Below are 10,497 nucleotides of genomic sequence, written 5' to 3' on the forward strand. Positions count from 1 at the left end.
AAGTTAGAGTGCTTGGGTTGCCTCCCAAGAAGCGCTTCTTTATAGTCACTAGCTTGACTATGGTACCCCCTTCTCTACTACTTTATATGGCTCGAGACTTTCTTTATTGACTTTAACTGCTCCGGTAAGTCCATTATAAATTTCGATAACATCATAAGGATGAATCTTTACCACCTTAAACTTGTTCCCCTAATATGGTCAAGATTCCATGGCAAAAGATGGAGTTGTGAATCAAAAAGCACTACTCGTTATCCAACCACAAATCAAGATAGCTGGAAAGTGGTGGTGGTTTTGTCTCAAGGGTTGGCGCCTACATTGTTGAAGGTGGTGAAATAGGCTTACCTTTACCCTCATTGACTAAATCCACTATATAGCAACTATCTGTATAGGGATACTGAGTTGCATTGAACAAATTAAATACCACTTCTTCCTCTCAAACTCTGAAAGTTATTTTGCCATTCTTCACATCAATAATTGCTCCAGCTGTAGCTAAGAATGTCTTCCCAAAATAAGAGGAATTTCAACATCATCTTCAATCTCGAGCATATGAAGTCCACCAAAATGTATAAATGCCCAACTTTAAGCAAAACATCCTTTATAATCCCAACTGGGTACCTGATTGTTTTGTCTACTAATTGCAAGGTAACTGTAGTGGGTTGTATCTCTTGAAATCCAAGTTTTCTAGCAATAGACAAAGGCATTATTGAAACACTAGCACCTGATCACATAACGTTTTAGAAATTTTAAAACTACCAATAGTGCAAGGAATAGAAAAACTCCCTGGATCTTTAAGCTTTGGTGGAAGCTTATTCTGAATTATCGTACTGCACTCTTCAGTAAGTGCAACTGTCTCAAACTCTTCTAATTTCCTCTTTTTGGTCAGGATGTCTTTTAAGAATTTAAGATAACTTGACATTTGTTCTAAAGATTCAACAAAAGGAATATTAATGTGCAGTTTTTTAAATACTTCAAGAAATTGCTAGAATTGTTTGTCAAGCTTTTTCTTTTGAAAACGTTGAGGAAAAGGTGGTGAAGGTGTGAGAGCAGATTATGATTTTTCTTTTGAATTTTCAGCAGATTTTTCAACCACAATATTTTTTTCGGCATTTTTTTTCAATTTCTTTCTCATCAGATTGAATTGAAATCTCAGGATTTAATGCTTGATTACTTACCTCTTTACATACCTCTTTTCCATTACGGAGAGTGATTGCCATACAATGTTCTTTACCTTCTCTTTTTGGGTTGGGTTCAGTATTACTTGGTAAGGTACCATGAGGTCTAGTATTTAAAGCACTAGCAAATTGGCCTACTTGTATCTCAAGATTACTAATTGAAGTTGCTTGATTTTGAATGGAGGCATCAGTCCTTATCATAAATGCATCCGTCTTTGTTATGAATGCATCAGTCTTTGTCATGAATGCATCAATCTTTGTCATGAATTGCATGAACATATCCTCCATTGAAGGCTTTTTTTCTGGCATAGGGGCTTTAGATAGAAATCTGGGAGAAAAGTTTGACTTATCCACTGATGAAGACCCTTGGTTGTTGTTCCATGAAAAATTAGGATGATTCCTCCAACCAGGATTATAAGTGTTGGAATAGGAATTATTCTGTTACCTATTTCCAACAAATTGACAAGACTCAAAATAGATGGGACAATTGTCATTGGAATGTCCTTCGCCACAAAATTCACATGTCATAAAGGAGTTCTAAACAACATTAACACTCAGTTTATCTATTTTCTTTGTGAGAGAGGCCAATTGTGTAGAGATAGTGTTTATCACATCTAATTCATGAATTCTAACAATTTTTCTTGTACCTAATCTTTTAGATGGCCATTGATAATTATTAGAAGTTATCTCTTCGAGCAAATCATAAGCCTCATTAATGGATTTACTCATGAGTGCACCTATAGCAGCAACATTAATGGTAGTTCTAAAAGGTCCCAGCAAACCATTATAAAATGTTTGAACTTGCAGCCACTTAGGTAATCCATGGTGAGGACATCTTCTCATCAAATCCTTATACCTTTCCCAAGCCTCTTATAGTGATTCAGAATCAAATTGCATGAAAGAAGTGATATCATTTCGCATCTTTGCTGACTTTACAGGTGGGAAGAATTTTGCTAAGAATTTTTAAGCCAAATCATTCCAAGTATTAATGGAACTAGCAAGAAGCGAATTTAACCAACTCTTTGCTTTATCTCTCAATGAAAAAGAGAAAAGCCTCATTCTTATGGCATCATCAGTAACACCATTAGGCTTGAATGTATTACAGATTTCTAGGAAATTTATAATATGAGCATTCAGATCATCATTAGGCAAACCCCAAAACTAAACAGTAGTCTGAATCATCTGAATGATTGATGGCTTAATTTCAAAATTGTTGACTTGACTAGGAGTTCTTCGAATACTAAAGTGGAGATTTTGTACTTGTGGGACTATATAATCCCTCAAAGGCTTGGTCTCTTCCTCTTGTTGATCAGCCATGGTTTTACTTGGAGTAGAAACTTTTTTATTTATCTTCCGAAGTCTTCAAAAAGTCTTTTCGATTTCTAGATCAAAAGGAACAATTTCCAAGTTTTGGATTCTTTGCATTCAATGACCAAAAGTACCTGAAAAATTAAAGAAAAGAAAAGTCTTGATTAAAATTAAGAATGCTTGGTATTAATATTAACAAGAAAGAATTAGAAATCAATTCCCCGGCAACGGTGCCAAAAACTTGTTATTCAATTTTCTACTCACGCAAGTGTACGTATCGTAAAGATAATATAAATATGAGTAGAGTGTCGATCCCACAAAGAATTGAATTAATCTTTACAGTTAACTACTAAAATTAACACACCTTATTTTTATCTAAACAATTAAAATTAAATAGAAAAATTTAAATTAATAAACTAATAACAAAAACTAATCTATGCAAATTTACTTTATTAAATGTGAATGACTACCAAACTTAAGATTATGATATCCCTCAATACTTCATTTGAATATTGTCTCTCTCTCTTAAGTCATTTTAATGGATTAAGTTGCTAACCTAAAGTCCTAAATTATTTACAAGTCTTTGTCGAGTTTCTCATAAAAATACGTTTCCCAATTAATTTACTATATATCTATGCAAATTATGTTGAAGAAAGATTCATTAAGTTTGTGCTCTAATTTTGGCTACGTATGGCTTATATGTGTATGTCTACCCTATATGCAAATCAAACCACCTAATCAACTAAGTGCATTCAATCATACGCTATTCTATTCAAGGTCTACCTAAATCTCCTTTGTCAAGGTTTAACCTAGGCTTCCAATTCAATCTAATTGGTGATCAGACAATTAGAAGCATTAAGAACAGAATAAAATAAACAACTTAAATTTATCAAACATAAATAAAAGAGAGATAAATAATTTAGACTATATATTGAGTTCAATCATAATCTTAGATTAAAAGTTTAGTTCCCCATCAAGTCATACATTATCATTGAATAAAATTTAAACATTAAGAACAAAACCAAGAAAATAAGAGAATAAAAGAAAATATAGAAAAACTCAAGAGTTGTATTCTTGATCTTTAAATCTCCTTGAATCTTGTAAATTCTTCTCAGCTTCAATGACTCTGTGGCTTGACTTTCAGATGTTAATATGGTGTTTCTTCGTTCTCCTTTAAGTCCTCCGAAAGATTGTTTTTATAGCCTTTGAAGTTAAGCCAAGTTGGGTGAAGAAAGAAGTCAATTTTAGTTGGGATTTCCTCAACAGACTATGTAAGTCGCAGCCTTGCCCAATTAATTAATAGAAACGTAATTGCTCTAGGATTACTGCAGTATGTCAAATTTGACAAGATTTCTGACCATTTTCCAAGCCTAAGTGGGTAAAGTGTTAACATGAAAGTTATAGATCTTTCTCTTATCTTTCCAATGGTCCAAGAATCGCTTCATTTGGAGCTCTGTAAAGAAAGTTATGGCCGAAATACCAAAACATGTGCATTGAAAGTCTGCACCTTGAAATTGCTCTCCTTCTTTTACTAAAATTCTTCTTTCAAACACCTACAAAAGCACAAATAAATCAATAACAACCTATCTTATCCACATTAACACCAAATTAAGCATAAAATTAACCATGATTAGATTGACTCACCTAAAATAACTAATTTAAAATAATTAAATAAATCCTACTAATTTCTATGCATTACTACAAAAACTAAGCCAAATTATTATTAAAATTAAGCTCAAATAACTCTATATCATAGAGTTATCATGTAGCTACCAAACAAAGTTAAAGCATTTGTGACACATATTGGTACTGTTAGATTGAGTCTTTCCTTGGTCATTACAGATGTACTTTGTGTTCCCCCATTTCACTTTAATTTAATGTCAGTGAGTCAATTGACTAAGTCTAAATATTACAGTTTTTTGTTTATTGATGAATATTGTGTCATTTAGGGTATAAAATCATGGACAATAACTGGGGTTGCTAAAATTTCAAAGGGGTTATACTACACATAAAGCAATAGATATGCACAGTTTATAAAACATTTTAGTTTTGAGAAGTTTATTTCGTTTTCTCCAAAAGAATTTATAAATGTTTGCATTTCTGTTTCAAACAATTTTGGTTGTGGCACATAGGTAGGCCATATTCTTATTGGTAGAATAAAAGTGATTCAATAAGTTTGTCCAGACATCTTTTATAAGAATGAATTTTTATGTGAAGTTTTCTCTCTTGCAAATAAAAAAAGATTACCATTTTCAATTCATGTATCAAGTACTATTTTTGTTTTTGAACTTATTCATGTTGATATATGGGGTCTTTAGTTGGCCTCTATTATGAATGAACACCATTACTTTCTCATTGTTGTAGATGAATATAGTAGATTTACTTGGGTTTTTCTGTTGAAAGCGAAGTCAGATGTATCTATTATTTTGCCATATTTTTATAACTTGATTTAAATCAATTTAGTTGCACAAGTAAACAAATAAGATATGATAATGAAAAGGATTCAATTTAACTAAGTTTTATTCATCAAAAGGGATAATTATTAGTTGTCTTGTGTAGAGACCCCAACACAAAATGGTGTTGTTGAAAGAAAGCACCAAAATCTCATAATTGTTGCTAAAGCTTTGATGTTTCAATTATATTTACCCATTGGGCTTTGAGGGGATGCTGTGTTCTCTACAGCACACAACATTAATATAACCCCAACTTCTTTTACTTAATAGTCATACTCCATTTGAAATCTTGCATGCTAAACCACTAACTTATTCACATCTTAAGGTGTTTGGATGTTTTTGTTTTGCTTCCATACTTAGTCAAAACATGAAGAAATTTGATCATAGGGCTAGAAAATGTATTACAAACTATTTTATTTAGATACACACACTGTGTTCATATCTAGGGATATGGTTAGTCTTTCATGAAAATGTATTCCCATTTAAGGACATTAAAAGGAATGACCATGTAGATGCATTTCCACAAACACAGAACCTGCATTCACTGCATCATGGTATTTTGCATGGGAATGTCAACAATTATGATATGTTTGAATCATAATCTGGTCCCATTAATTTCTTATCACCTTTACATGACTTAGAAACATCAAATATGCCATTCTTAACAGATTTTGAAAGTGATTCAAACTTAGATCCTCAAGATCTGGTGCAGCATTCTAGTTTAATCCCTACTCAAAGTCCTGATTCTCAAATGCCCCTTCTTGACACATCATCTTCAGTACCTCCTAGGAGAAGCACTGGATTGAAACAAGCATCCAAATATCTTGATATTTATGATTGTAATTATTCATCACATAGTAATAATGTCACTTTTCATCCCATCAGTTCATTCTTGTTTGCAAAGCAATTATCAACCTCTCATAGAGCATTTGCTGCATTAACTTTTACAAGTTTATGAACCATAAACATGTTTGTAAGCTATTAAACATGATCATTGGAAAATTGCCATGAACTCTGAATTAAAAGCTGTTGAAGAAAATAGTAAATGGATAGTGGTCTCTTTACCTCAAGGATTTCACTTAATAGGCTGCAAGTGGGTATATAAAGTCAAGATAAATGTAGATGGATCCATTGAAAAATACAAGACATGGTTGGTGGCTAAAGGTAACAATCAAAAGAAGAGTTTTGATTATCAAGAAACCTTTAGCCTAGTGGTCAAACAGACCACAATGAGGACATTCCTAGCTGTAGCAGCTGTAAAAGTTTGGATTCTTTCTCAACTTGGTATAAACAATGCTTTCCTGAATTGTGACTTGGAAAAAAGTGTATTCATGGATAAACGATAAGGCTATCAGCTTAAGGGGGAGTATGCACCCAACTCAAATTTGGTTTGCAAACTTCATAAATTCTTATATAGATTTAAGCAAGCTTCACAACAATGGAATAGTAGATTTATAGATTTTTTGTTGTGTTTTGGCTTTGTTCAATGAAAATCTGACTATTCATTGTTTACTAAGATGATAGTTGATGTAGATTTTATTGCTTTACTTGTTTATGTTGATGACATAATAATTGGGAGTTTTTTTATGAAAGCGACAAATGAAGTGAAGGATTATTTGAACTCTAAATTCAAGCTCAAAGATCTTCGGATGCCTAAATACTTGCTTGGCCTTGAGTTTGCTATAACTGAGAAGGGTACATCCATTTGTCAAAGAAAGTATGCCTTGGACATACTTGAAGAACATGAGTTACTTAGATCTAAGCCAATTTCTACCTCAATTGACTGAAATCATAAGCTCACACAAACAAGTGACAATGATGCCTTGCAAGATACTATTGTTTATAAGCAGTTGATAGGTAAATTGATCTACTTAACTTGCACTAGGCTTGACATTGCATATACAGCCCATGTTTTATCGTAATACATGGACAAACCAGGGCACACACATCTGATAACAGCTTATGGAGTTTTGAAATGTATAAAGGCATCTCTAGGTCAAGGTATCCTATTTCACTCACTGTCAGATCTATGTTTAAAGGCGTATACAGAGAGTGATTGAGTAGAATGTCCAAGTAGTAGAAGATCTATTATTGCTTTTAGTATTGGGTTATATCTCATTAGTTGGAAATCAAAGAAATAGATAGTGGTTGCAAGAAGCTCAGCAGAAGTAAGATACAAAGTAATGGCATCCATTTTGTCACGACCTAAACCTGAAGGCCATGATCGGTGCACAAGTCCAATAGGTGAAGCCCACGAAACCCAAACAAGCCTCAGAATATCTAATCAATTGGATCACAAACATAAGTCCAAAAGGTATTATAACCAACATATTTTCCTTATGTAATTTAGGTTCAAAAGACATATCTTGGTTAGTATAGTGGGTTCGAACTCGTACAAGACAAGCCGTAAGGCTTTACATCTTAATGGCATGACAACACCAATAACCAAGGACAATTGACATTAAATTCCAACACTAGATTGAAACTTAGGACTTACAGAGTAAACTCGTGGATTAAGATTTCTACCAGATGCCAAAAGTGCCTACCTATCAGACTAACGCTAGCCACTCACTTCCGACATTCCAACCCCCACAAGCAACCTATTTGCACAAGGAAAAAAACATTGAGGTGAGTTTTCATTAACTTAGTGAGTGGGTAAAAATGAAGTATAACGGAGCATTTTACTGTGATCCATCAACACAGAACACATTATTACAATTATGCATATACATAACTATCCATCAAGTACTCATCAAGGCTCATAATTGCCCATTTGGCAATTTACCTTTTGTTAGGCACAATTCCGTAACCTTATGTACTTATCATATCTTTCACATTTATGATCGCCCGAAATACACTCATTGGATGGTATCACAGAGTTATGACCAGTGTCAAAACCACCAACGGCATATCCTAATCATCATCCGAAATTAAAATCATCGGATGGAACCAAAGCACTGTAGGCGGATCAAAAACCAACAAAGCAATATGGTCAACAAAGCCTAAATCTCAACGCAGAGACAACCTAGCACAATGACCACTCTGTGGCTTGTTTAATATCAAACAATTCAATTCATCAAGTATACCACAATTAACTCATCGGCCTAGGCATAATCCATCTAAGCAACTGTATCACCCAATCATGTTCCACGGTAGCGTATTTACATTTGTTATGCATACCATGCATTAATCAGAATATTCAAACAAATGCCCCACTTACCTTAGTTTGGTGGGATTTGTTAGGAATTTTGAGAATATGGTGCCCTGGAAAGCAAGTATATTTTCATGCTTAAATTCATTAAATTTATTTGTAATGAAAGTACATTTTGATAATAAGACGAAGAGTTTGTTTTAGTAAGCATTCATTATCTAGTTATTAAGGTACCGAGATTCTATTGAGATATTAAAATACATTTGTATGAAGAGTCATACATAGGAGACATGTATTTTAATTAAATCTAAAAAATTGTTCACAGCCATGTAATAAAGCTGGTCACTTTATTATGTTAAGGCTATAGTGTCCAGATTACTTCCAACAAAACGAATGTGATTCATTTCAAGGGAATGATGAGTCTCAAATCATCGAAATGGTTGACTTCGAGTAATGACACTATAACATGAACTGAAATCATGTGAGAATCAAATTTAAGTTTTACTGTTACCTAAATCTTGATCTCACACTTATGCATTTGCTTATAGTAGAATCGAAATCCTAATGGATAGTGGACTCGTGTTTAATCTCCTTATAATCTTTGATTTACCATGAGCATGATCATCATAAAGTGTTGATCTAGACTCCGTGTTTTGGGATTATAATCGAGATGAACATCTAGAAACATATATCCAGATAATGGAGTTCATAGTATTAACATCACTTCAAGTGATTTCAAAAAGATTGGTGATTAATCTGGGCCCAGTGGATTGATGAATTAGCTACTCATCACATCTGGATACTCAAAAGATTAGATCTAGAGTATTGAATCACTAATTAGATGAAATTTGAGACTAAGGGATAAAATTGACAAAGGGTAAAACGGTAATTTCACCTTTTATCATTGGATGGTTATGAGGGCTCGCAATATAAGGTTTGCAATTGGACAACTAACAATTAATATCAAGTATTAAATTGTTTTTTGTAATTATAGTTAATCCAAGAGTGCAACCATGAATCTATGGTGGAGTGATTTCATGGTTAATAAGCTTGAATTATTTTTAATGAGATCAAGAATAATTCTAAGTGTATTGGAGCTTGGAATATCTATGTCCAAATAGATTCCCCACTTAGCTTCATAGAATTCAACTTGTTTAAGTTGGAATGCATGTTTTAATTTGTTTAATTAAATTGTGTAAAAAAATGGCAGCTTTAATATTTTTGTCTTAATTTAGACAAGAAAAAATATTTTTTATCTTAATTACAAACAAAAGTTGTCTTAAATTAAGATAATTTTAGGAAGATTCTTGCAAAATGAATCTAGACATCCATGTTGATAAAAAGAGACACCATGTTTGACTCTTACTTCTTTATTTATTATTAATTCTTTTTAAATAAAGATGGATAATAATAAAATAAGAGTTATTATTCAATAAGGAGTTTTATTTTATCAAGAACTCTAAATGATAATTAAAGAATTAAATTATTTGTTCTTTAATTTTTATTTTGATAATTATAGAGCATATTTGATGCTTCCATAACTCTGAATGGATGGTCAAGATTGATTCAAAGGTGTTTCATTTTGATTAAACCTTTGAAGCAAGAGTTTTAATAAATAGAGAAGAGATTGGAAAAAAATGAGAGAACGTACTTTTTCTTTAAAAAAAAAAAGAAGTTGTAGCCATCTCTTCTCTTTTCCTCCTCCAAGCTTTTCCAAAGAAAAGAGAATAAAATCGGTTGCCATCTTGTAGCCTTGCATTCGACACCTTGTCCACTCAAGGTTCAAGTTGAAAGTATTCTTGAAGAATAAGTGGTAAACTTATTTGGTCGAGAAATCATTCATTGGTGTGGTGGTGTTCGAAAATAAGAATCTCAAAATAAAGGTATGGTTTTTCTTACTTAATAGATTCTTATTTTATTTTTTGATGTGATTATATTGCTTGCAATAATAATAATGTGTGTTTTCGCTTGTGTAATTGGATTGCTTGCTTCTTTTATAAAAAGAAATTTTTTTTTGAAATCCATGCTTTACACAATCACATTAATTCACTAAGATCCTACTCCAACAGGATTATCACTTTACCAACTCCATTTCTCCACAAGCTTCACCAAGGCTTTAGTTGCATGCACCATTTATCAAACTAAACTTGCTGCCATAATCACATCACAATAATTTCTCAATTAACCAATTTAATCAAAGATTTATGATCTCATATTAAATCATAATTACCTCAATTTATCTTGAATAAATGATGAAGATATTACAAGTTTCTTGCAATGTAGCTTCAATTAAGCTTTCTCAAACATGCAAACTCCCTTGCACCCTAGCTCCAGTAAAACCTTAAAATCAAACATCATTCTTAATCACAAATCACACCACAAAGATTTCTTGTGGAAGCTAAACTCTTTTCAA

General features: G+C 32.6%; 1 non-coding gene across 1 annotated transcript; it reads left to right on the forward strand.

Annotated features, from left to right (window-relative positions):
- Positions 1-1,989: 1,989 nt before the first annotated feature.
- LOC148764087 (small nucleolar RNA R71) lies at positions 1,990-2,096 on the forward strand. Its single transcript, XR_016024884.1, has one exon. It is a non-coding gene; the product is annotated as a small nucleolar RNA R71 (small nucleolar RNA).
- Positions 2,097-10,497: the final 8,401 nt, after the last annotated feature.

Source organism: Theobroma cacao, chromosome 2 (genome assembly GCF_053813885.1).
Source record: "Theobroma cacao isolate CCN51 chromosome 2, ASM5381388v1, whole genome shotgun sequence".
Taxonomy (NCBI): domain Eukaryota; kingdom Viridiplantae; phylum Streptophyta; class Magnoliopsida; order Malvales; family Malvaceae; genus Theobroma; species Theobroma cacao.